This window comes from Hevea brasiliensis, chromosome 4 (assembly GCF_030052815.1).
Source record: "Hevea brasiliensis isolate MT/VB/25A 57/8 chromosome 4, ASM3005281v1, whole genome shotgun sequence".
Taxonomy (NCBI): domain Eukaryota; kingdom Viridiplantae; phylum Streptophyta; class Magnoliopsida; order Malpighiales; family Euphorbiaceae; genus Hevea; species Hevea brasiliensis.
The window spans coordinates 52,991,560-53,002,650 of record NC_079496.1 but is presented as its reverse complement, the minus strand read 5'-3'; positions in this window follow the sequence as shown (position 1 = coordinate 53,002,650).

Here is an 11,091-nt window from a genome sequence, read left to right as displayed (position 1 = left end):
ATTTTCCTGCATTTAAATTTCCTGCTATCAACCTCTGGTTCCTTGATCTAAGTTGATTTTCATTTTCATGCATTTAAATTTCTTGTTATCAACCTCTGGTTCCTTGATCTAAGTTGATTTTAGTTTCCTGCATTTAAATTTCCTGTTATCAACCTCTGGTTCCTTGATCTAAGTTGATTTTAATTTTCAAGCATTTAAATTTATTGTTATCAACCTTTGGTTCCTTGATCTAAGTTGATTTTAATTTCCTGCATTTAAATTTCATGTTATCAACCTCTAGTTCCTTGATCTAAGTTGATTTTAATTTCTTGCATTTAAATTTCATGTTATCAACCTCTGGTTCCTTGATCTAAGTTGATTTTAATTTTTCTTGCATTTAAATTTCCTGCTATCAACCTCTGGTTCCTTGATCTAAGTTGATTTTAATTTTGCCATTTAAATTTCCTGCTATCAACCTCTGGTTCCTTGATCTAAGTTGATTTTAATTTCCTGCATTTAAATTTCCTGTTATCAACCTCTGGTTCCTTGATCTAAGTTGATTTTAATTTCCTGCATTTTAATTTCCTGTTATCAACCTCTGGTTCCTTGATCTAAGTTGATTTTAATTTCTTGCATTTAGATTTCATGTTATCAACCTCTGGTTCCTTGATCTAAGTTGATTTTAATTTTTCTTGCATTTAAATTTCCTGCTATCAACCTCTGGTTCCTTGATCTAAGTTGATTTTAATTTCGCCATTTAAATTTCCTGCTATCAACCTCTGGTTCCTTGATCTAAGTTGATTTTAATTTCATGCATTTAAATTTCCTGTTATCAACCTCTGGTTCCTTGATCTAAGTTGATTTTAATTTTTCCTGCATTTAAATTTCCTGCTATCAACCTCTGGTTCCTTGATCTAAGTTGATTTTAATTTTCATGCATTTAAATTTCTTGCTATCAACCTCTGGTTCCTTGATCTAAGTTGATTTTAATTTCCTGCATTAAAATTTCCTGTTATCAACCTCTGGTTCCATGATCTAAGTTGATTTTAATTTTCATGCATTTAAATTTCTTGTTATCAACCTCTGGTTCCTTGATCTAAGTTGATTTTAATTTCCTGCATTTAAATTTCATGTTATCAACCTCTGGTTCCTTGATCTAAGTTGATTTTAATTTCCTGCATTTAAATTTCCTGTTATCCACCTCTGGTTCCTTGATCTAAGTTGATTTTAATTTCCTGTTATCAACCTCTGGTTCCTTGATCTAAGTTGATTTTAATTTCCTGCATTTAAATTTCATGTTATCAACCTCTGGTTCCTTGATCTAAGTTGATTTTAATTTCCTGCATTTAAATTTCATGTTATCAACCTCTGGTTCCTTGATCTAAGTTGATTTTAATTTCCTGCATTTAAATTTCCTGTTATCAACCTCTGGTTCCTTGATCTAAGTTGATTTTAATTTTCATGCATTTAATTTTCCTATTATCAACCTCTGGTTCCTTGATCTAAGTTGATTTTAATTTCCTGCATTTTTATTTCCTGTTATCAACCCCTGGTTCCTTGATCTAAGTTGATTTTAATTTTCATGCATTTAAATTTCTTGTTATCAACCTCTGGTTCCTTGATCTAAGTTGATTTTAATTTCCTGCAATTAAATTTCATGTTATCAACCTCTGGTTCCTTGATCTAAGTTGATTTTAATTTCCTGCATTTAAATTTCCTGTTATCCACCTCTGGTTCCTTGATCTAAGTTGATTTTAATTTCCTGTTATCAACCTCTGGTTCCTTGATCTAAGTTGATTTTAATTTCCTGCATTTAAATTTCATGTTATCAACCTCTGGTTCCTTGATCTAAGTTGATTTTAATTTCCTGCATTTAAATTTCCTGTTATCAACCTCTGGTTCCTTGATCCAAGTTGATTTTAATTTTCATGCATTTAAATTTCTTGTTATCAACCTCTGGTTCCTTGATCTAAGTTGATTTTAATTTCCTGCATTTAAATTTCATGTTATCAACCTCTGGTTCCTTGATCTAAGTTGATTTTAAATTCCTGCATTTAATTTTCCTATTATCAACCTCTGGTTCCTTGATCTAAGTTGATTTTAATTTCCTGCATTTTTATTTCCTGTTATCAACCTCTGGTTCCTTGATCTAAGTTGATTTTAATTTCCTGCATTTAAATTTCATGTTATCAACCTCTGGTTCCTTGATCTAAGTTGATTTTAATTTTTCCTGCATTTAAATTTCCTGCTATCAACTTCTGGTTCCTTGATCTAAGTTGATTTTAATTTCGCCATTTAAATTTCTTGTTATCAATCTCTGGTTCCTTGATCTAAGTTGATTTTAATTTCCTGCATTTAAATTTCCTGTTATCAACCTCTGGTTCCTTGATCTAAGTTGATTTTAATTTCCTGCATTTAAATTTCATGTTATCAACCTCTGGTTCCTTGATCTAAGTTGATTTTAATTTCCTGCATTTAAATTTCCTGTTATCAACCTCTGGTTCCTTGATCCAAGTTCATTTTAATTTTCATACATTTAAATTTCTTGTATCAACCTCTGGTTTCTTGATCTAAGTTGATTTTAATTTCCTGCATTTAAATTTCATGTTATCAACCTCTGGTTCCTTGATCTAAGTTGATTTTAATTTCGTGCATTTAATTTTCCTATTATCAACCTCTGGTTCCTTGATCTAAGTTGATTTTAATTTCCTGCATTTTTATTTCCTGTTATCAACCTCTGGTTCCTTGATCTAAGTTGATTTTAATTTCCTGCATTTAAATTTCATGTTATCAACCTCTGGTTCCTTGATCTAAGTTGATTTTAATTTTTCCTGCATTTAAATTTCCTGCTATCAACCTCTGGTTCCTTGATCTAAGTTGATTTTAATTTCATGCATTTAAATTTCCTGTTATCAACCTCTGGTTCCTTGATCTAAGTTGATTTTAATTTCCTGCATTTAAATTTCATGTTATCAACCTCTGGTTCCTTGATCTAAGTTGATATTAATTTCCTGCATTTAAATTTCCTGTTATCAACCTCTGGTTCCTTGATCTAAGTTGATTTTAATTTTCATGCATTTAAATTTCTTGTTATCAACCTCTGGTTCCTTGATCTAAGTTGATTTTAATTTCCTGCATTTAAATTTCATGTTATCAACCTCTGGTTCCTTGATCTAAGTTGATTTTAATTTCCTGCATTTAAATTTCATGTTATCAACCTCTGGTTCCTTGATCTAAGTTGATTTTAATTTCCTGCATTTAAATTTCATGTTATCAACCTCTGGTTCCTTGATCTAAGTTGATTTTAATTTCCTGCATTTAAATTTCCTGTTATCAACCTCTGGTTCCTTGATCCAAGTTGATTTTAATTTTCATGCATTTAAATTTCTTGTTATCAACCTCTCGTTCCTTGATATAAGTTGATTTTAATTTCCTGCATTTAATTTTCCTATTATCAACCTGTGGTTCCTTGATCTAAGTTGATTTTAATTTCCTGCATTTTTATTTCCTGTTATCAACCTCTGGTTCCTTGATCTAAGTTGATTTTAATTTCCTACATTTAAATTTCATGTTATCAACCTCTGGTTCCTTGATCTAAGTTGATTTTAATTTTTCCTGCATTTAAACTTCCTGCTATCAACCTCTGGTTCCTTGATCTAAGTTGATTTTAATTTCGCCATTTAAATTTCCTGCTATCAACCTCTGGTTCCTTGATCTAAGTTGATTATAATTTCATGCATTTAAATTTGCTGTTATCAACCTCTGGTTAATTGATCTAAGTTGATTTTAATTTTTCCTGCATTTAAATTTCCTGCTATCAACCTCTGGTTCCTTGATCTAAGTTGATTTTAATTATCATGCATTTAAATTTCTTCTTATCAACCTCTGGTTCCTTGATCTAAGTTGATTTTAATTTCGCCATTTAAATTTCCTTCTATCAACCTCTGGTTCCTTGATGTAAGTTGATTTTAATTTCATGCATTTAAATTTCCTGTTATCAATCTCTGGTTCCTTGATATAAGTTGATTTTAATTTTTCCTGCATTTAAATTTCCTGCTATCAACCTCTGGTTCCTTGATCTAAGTTGATTTTCATTTTCATGCATTTAAATTTCTTGTTATCAACCTCTGGTTCCTTGATCTAAGTTGATTTTAGTTTCCTGCATTTAAATTTCCTGTTATCAACCTCTGGTTCCTTGATCTAAGTTGATTTTAATTTTCAAGCATTTAAATTTATTGTTATCAACCTTTGGTTCCTTGATCTAAGTTGATTTTAATTTCCTGCATTTAAATTTCATGTTATCAACCTCTAGTTCCTTGATCTAAGTTGATTTTAATTTCCTGCATTTAAATTTCATGTTATCAACCTCTGGTTCCTTGATCTAAGTTGATTTTAATTTTTCTTGCATTTAAATTTCCTGCTATCAACCTCTGGTTCCTTGATCTAAGTTGATTTTAATTTTGCCATTTAAATTTCCTGCTATCAACCTCTGGTTCCTTGATCTAAGTTGATTTTAATTTCCTGCATTTAAATTTCATGTTATCAACCTCTGGTTCCTTGATCTAAGTTGATTTTAATTTCCTGCATTTAAATTTCCTGTTATTCACCTCTGGTTCCTTGATCTAAGTTGATTTAAATTTCATGTTATCAACCTCTGGTTCCTTGATCTAAGTTGATTTTAATTTCCTGCATTTAAATTTCCTGTTATCCACCTCTGGTTCCTTGATCTAAGTTGATTTTAATTTCCTGTTATCAACCTCTGGTTCCTTGATCTAAGTTGATTTTAATTTCCTGCATTTAAATTTCATGTTATCAACCTCTGGTTCCTTGATCTAAGTTGATATTAATTTCCTGCATTTAAATTTCCTGTTATCAACCTCTGGTTCCTTGATCCAAGTTGATTTTAATTTTCATGCATTTAAATTTCTTGTTATCAACCTCTCGTTCCTTGATATAAGTTGATTTTAATTTCCTGCATTTAATTTTCCTATTATCAACCTGTGGTTCCTTGATCTAAGTTGATTTTAATTTCCTGCATTTTTATTTCCTGTTATCAACCTCTGGTTCCTTGATCTAAGTTGATTTTAATTTCCTGCATTTAAATTTCATGTTATCAACCTCTGGTTCCTTGATCTAAGTTGATTTTAATTTCCTGCATTTAAATTTCCTGTTATCAACCTCTGGTTCCTTGATCTAAGTTGATTTTAATTTCCTGCATTTAAATTTCATGTTATCAACCTCTGGTTCCTTGATCTAAGTTGATATTAATTTCCTGCATTTAAATTTCTTGTTATCAACCTCTGGTTCCTTGATCTAAGTTGATTTTAGTTTCCTGCATTTAAATTTCCTGTTATCAACCTCTGGTTCCTTGATCTAAGTTGATTTTAATTTTCATGCATTTAAATTTATTGTTATCAACCTCTGGTTCCTTGATCTAAGTTGATTTTAATTTCGCCATTTAAATTTCCTGCTATCAACCTCTGGTTCCTTGATCTAAGTTGATTTTAATTTCATGCATTTAAATTTGCTGTTATCAACCTCTGGTTCCTTGATCTAAGTTGATTTTAATTTTTCCTGCATTTAAATTTCCTGCTATCAACCTCTGGTTCCTTGATCTAAGTTGATTTTAATTTTCATGCATTTAAATTTCTTGTTATCAACCTCTGGTTCCTTGATCTAAGTTGATTTTAATTTCCTGCATTTAAATTTCATGTTATCAACCTCTGGTTCCTTGATCTAAGTTGATTTTAATTTTCATGCATTTAAATTTATTGTTATCAACCTTTGGTTCCTTGATCTAAGTTGATTTTAATTTCCTGCATTTAAATTTCATGTTATCAACCTCTAGTTCCTTGATCTAAGTTGATTTTAATTTCCTGCATTTAAATTTCATGTTATCAACCTCTGGTTCCTTGATCTAAGTTGATTTTAATTTTTCTTGCATTTAAATTTCCTGCTATCAACCTCTGGTTCCTTGATCTAAGTTGATTTTAATTTCGCCATTTAAATTTACTGCTATCAACCTCTGGTTCCTTGATCTAAGTTGATTTTAATTTCATGCATTTAAATTTCTTGTTATCAACCTCTGGTTCCTTGATCTAAGTTGATTTTAATTTCCTGCATTTAAATTTCATGTTATCAACCTCTGGTTCCTTGATCTAAGTTGATTTTAATTTCCTGCATTTAAATTTCATGTTATCAACCTCTGGTTCCTTGATCTAAGTTGATTTTAATTTCCTGTTATCAACCTCTGGTTCCTTGATCTAAGTTGATTTTAATTTCCTGCATTTAAATTTCATGTTATCAACCTCTGGTTCCTTGATCTAAGTTGATTTTAATTTCCTGCATTTAAATTTCCTGTTATCAACCTCTGGTTCCTTGATCTAAGTTGATTTTAATTTCTTGCATTTAGATTTCATGTTATCAACCTCTGGTTCCTTGATCTAAGTTGATTTTAATTTTTCTTGCATTTAAATTTCCTGCTATCAACCTCTGGTTCCTTGATCTAAGTTGATTTTAATTTCGCCATTTAAATTTCCTGCTATCAACCTCTGGTTCCTTGATCTAAGTTGATTTTAATTTCATGCATTTAAATTTCCTGTTATCAACCTCTGGTTCCTTGATCTAAGTTGATTTTAATTTTTCCTGCATTTAAATTTCCTGCTATCAACCTCTGGTTCCTTGATCTAAGTTGATTTTAATTTTCATGCATTTAAATTTCTTGCTATCAACCTCTGGTTCCTTGATCTAAGTTGATTTTAATTTCCTGCATTAAAATTTCCTGTTATCAACCTCTGGTTCCATGATCTAAGTTGATTTTAATTTTCATGCATTTAAATTTCTTGTTATCAACCTCTGGTTCCTTGATCTAAGTTGATTTTAATTTCCTGCATTTAAATTTCATGTTATCAACCTCTGGTTCCTTGATCTAAGTTGATTTTAATTTCCTGCATTTAAATTTCCTGTTATCCACCTCTGGTTCCTTGTCTAAGTTGATTTTAATTTCCTGTTATCAACCTCTGGTTCCTTGATCTAAGTTAATTTTAATTTCCTGCATTTAAATTTCATGTTATCAACCTCTGGTTCCTTGATCTAAGTTGATTTTAATTTCCTGCATTTAAATTTCATGTTATCAACCTCTGGTTCCTTGATCTAAGTTGATTTTAAATTCCTGCATTTAATTTTCCTATTATCAACCTCTGGTTCCTTGATCTAAGTTGATTTTAATTTTCATGCATTTAATTTTCCTATTATCAACCTCTGGTTCCTTGATCTAGGTTGATTTTAATTTCCTGCATTTTTATTTCCTGTTATCAACCCCTGGTTCCTTGATCTAAGTTGATTTTAATTTTCATGCATTTAAATTTCTTGTTATCAACCTCTGGTTCCTTGATCTAAGTTGATTTTAATTTCCTGCATTTAAATTTCATGTTATCAACCTCTGGTTCCTTGATCTAAGTTGATTTTAATTTCCTGCATTTAAATTTCCTGTTATCCACCTCTGGTTCCTTGTCTAAGTTGATTTTAATTTCCTGTTATCAACCTCTGGTTCCTTGATCTTAGTTAATTTTAATTTCCTGCATTTAAATTTCATGCTATCAACCTCTGGTTCCTTGATCTAAGTTGATTTTAATTTCCTGCATTTAAATTTCCTGTTATCAACCTCTGGTTCCTTGATCCAAGTTGATTTTAATTTTCATGCATTTTAATTTCTTATTATCAACCTCTGGTTCCTTGATCTAAGTTGATTTTAATTTCCTGCATTTAAATTTCATGTTATCAACCTCTGGTTCCTTGATCTAAGTTGATTTTAAATTCCTGCATTTAATTTTCCTATTATCAACCTCTGTGGTTCCTTGATCTAAGTTGATTTTAATTTCCTGCATTTTTATTTCCTGTTATCAACCCCTGGTTCCTTGATCTAAGTTGATTTTAATTTCCTACATTTAAATTTCATGTTATCAACCTCTGGTTCCTTGATCTAAGTTGATTTTATTTTTTCCTGCATTTAAACTTCCTGCTATCAACCTCTGGTTCCTTAATCTAAGTTGATTTTAATTTCGCCATTTAAATTTCCTGCTATCAACCTCTGGTTCCTTGATCTAAGTTGATTTTAATTTCATGCATTTAAATTTGCTGTTATCAACCTCTGGTTCCTTGATCTAAGTTGATTTTAATTTTTCCTGCATTTAAATTTCCTGCTATCAACCTCTGGTTGCTTGATCTAAGTTGATTTTAATTTTCGTGCATTTAAATTTCTTCTTATCAACCTCTGGTTCCTTGATCTAAGTTTATTTTAATTTTCATGCTTTTAAATTTATTGTTATCAACCTCTGGTTCCTTGATCTAAGTTGATTTTAATTTCCTGCATTTAAATTTCATGTTATCAACCTCTGGTTCCTTGATCTAAGTTGATTTTAATTTCCTGCATTTAAATTTCCTGTTATCAACCTCTGGTTCCTTGATCTAAGTTGATTTTAATTTCCTGCATTTTTATTTCCTGTTATCAACCTCTGGTTCCTTGATCTAAGTTGATTTTAATTTCTTGCATTTAGATTTCATGTTATCAACCTCTGGTTCCTTGATCTAAGTTGATTTTAATTTCCTGCATTTAAATTTCATGTTATCAACCTCTGGTTCCTTGATCTAAGTTGATTTTAATTTCGCCATTTAAATTTCCTGCTATCAACCTCTGGTTCCTTGATCTAAGTTGATTTTAATTTCATGCATTTAAATTTCCTGTTATCAACCTCTGGTTCCTTGATCTAAGTTGATTTTAATTTTTCCTGCATTTAAATTTCCTGCTATCAACCTCTGGTTCCTTGATCTAAGTTGATTTTAATTTTCATGCATTTAAATTTCTTGTTATCAACCTCTGGTTCCTTGATCTAAGTTGATTTTAATTTCCTGCATTTAAATTTCCTGTTATCAACCTCTGGTTCCTTGATCTAAGTTGATTTTAATTTTCATGCATTTAAATTTCTTGTTATCAACCTCTGGTTCCTTGATCTAAGTTGATTTTAATTTCCTGCATTTAAATTTCATGTTATCAACCTCTGGTTCCTTGATCTAAGTTGATTTTAATTTCCTGCATTTAAATTTCCTGTTATCAACCTCTGGTTCCTTGATCTAAGTTGATTTTAATTTCGCCATTTAAATTTCTTGTTATCAACCTCTGGTTCCTTGATCTAAGTTGATTTTAATTTCCTGCATTTAAATTTCATGTTATCAACCTCTGGTTCCTTGATCTAAGTTGATTTTAATTTCCTGCATTTAAATTTCCTGTTATCAACCTCTGGTTCCTTGATCTAAGTTGATTTTAATTTCCTGCATTTAAATTTCATGTTATCAACCTCTGGTTCCTTGATCTAAGTTGATTTTAATTTCTTGCATTTAAATTTCATGTTATCAACCTCTGGTTCCTTGATCTAAGTTGATTTTAATTTCCTGTTATCAACCTCTGGTTCCTTGATCTAAGTTGATTTTAATTTCCTGCATTTAAATTTCATGTTATCAACCTCTGGTTCCTTGATCTAAGTTGATTTTAATTTCCTGCATTTAAATTTCCTGTTATCAACCTCTGGTTCCTTGATCCAAGTTGATTTTAATTTTCATGCATTTTAATTTCTTATTATCAACCTCTGGTTCCTTGATCTAAGTTGATTTTAATTTCCTGCATTTAAATTTCATGTTATCAACCTCTGGTTCCTTGATCTAAGTTGATTTTAAATTCCTGCATTTAATTTTCCTATTATCAACCTCTGGTTCCTTGATCTAAGTTGATTTTAATTTCCTGTTATCAACCTCTGGTTCCTTGATCTAAGTTGATTTTAATTTCCTGCATTTAAATTTCATGTTATCAACCTCTGGTTCCTTGATCTAAGTTGATTTTAATTTCCTGCATTTAAATTTCCTGTTATCAACCTCTGGTTCCTTGATCTAAGTTGATTTTAATTTCGCCATTTAAATTTCCTGCTATCAACCTCTGGTTCCTTGATCTAAGTTGATTTTAATTTCATGCATTTAAATTTCCTGTTATCAACCTCTGGTTCCTTGATCTAAGTTGATTTTAATTTTTCCTGCATTTAAATTTCCTGCTATCAACCTCTGGTTGCTTGATCTAAGTTGATTTTAATTTTCGTGCATTTAAATTTCTTCTTATCAACCTCTGGTTCCTTGATCTAAGTTTATTTTAATTTTCATGCTTTTAAATTTATTGTTATCAACCTCTGGTTCCTTGATCTAAGTTGATTTTAATTTCCTGCATTTAAATTTCATGTTATCAACCTCTGGTTCCTTGATCTAAGTTGATTTTAATTTCCTGCATTTAAATTTCCTGTTATCAACCTCTGGTTCCTTGATCTAAGTTGATTTTAATTTCCTGCATTTTTATTTCCTGTTATCAACCTCTGGTTCCTTGATCTAAGTTGATTTTAATTTCCTGCATTTAAATTTCATGTTATCAACCTCTGGTTCCTTGATCTAAGTTGATTTTAATTTTTCTTGCATTTAAATTTCCTGCTATCAACCTCTGGTTCCTTGATCTAAGTTGATTTTAATTTCGCCATTTAAATTTCCTGCTATCAACCTCTGGTTCCTTGATCTAAGTTGATTTTAATTTCATGCATTTAAATTTCCTGTTATCAACCTCTGGTTCCTTGATCTAAGTTGATTTTAATTTTTCCTGCATTTAAATTTCCTGCTATCAACCTCTGGTTCCTTGATCTAAGTTGATTTTAATTTTCATGCATTTAAATTTCTTGCCATCAACCTCTGGTTCCTTGATCTAAGTTGATTTTAATTTCCTGCATTTAAATTTCCTGTTATCAACCTCTGGTTCCTTGATCTAAGTTGATTTTAATTTTCATGCATTTAAATTTATTGTTATCAACCTCTGGTTCCTTGATCTAAGTTGATTTTAATTTCCTGCATTTAAATTTCATGTTATCAACCTCTAGTTCCTTGATCTAAGTTGATTTTAATTTCCTGCATTTAAATTTCCTGTTATCAACCTCTAGTTCCTTGATCTAAGTTGATTTTAATTTCCTGCATTTTTATTTCCTGTTATCAACCTCTGGTTCCTTGATCTAAGTTGATTTTAATTTCCTGCAT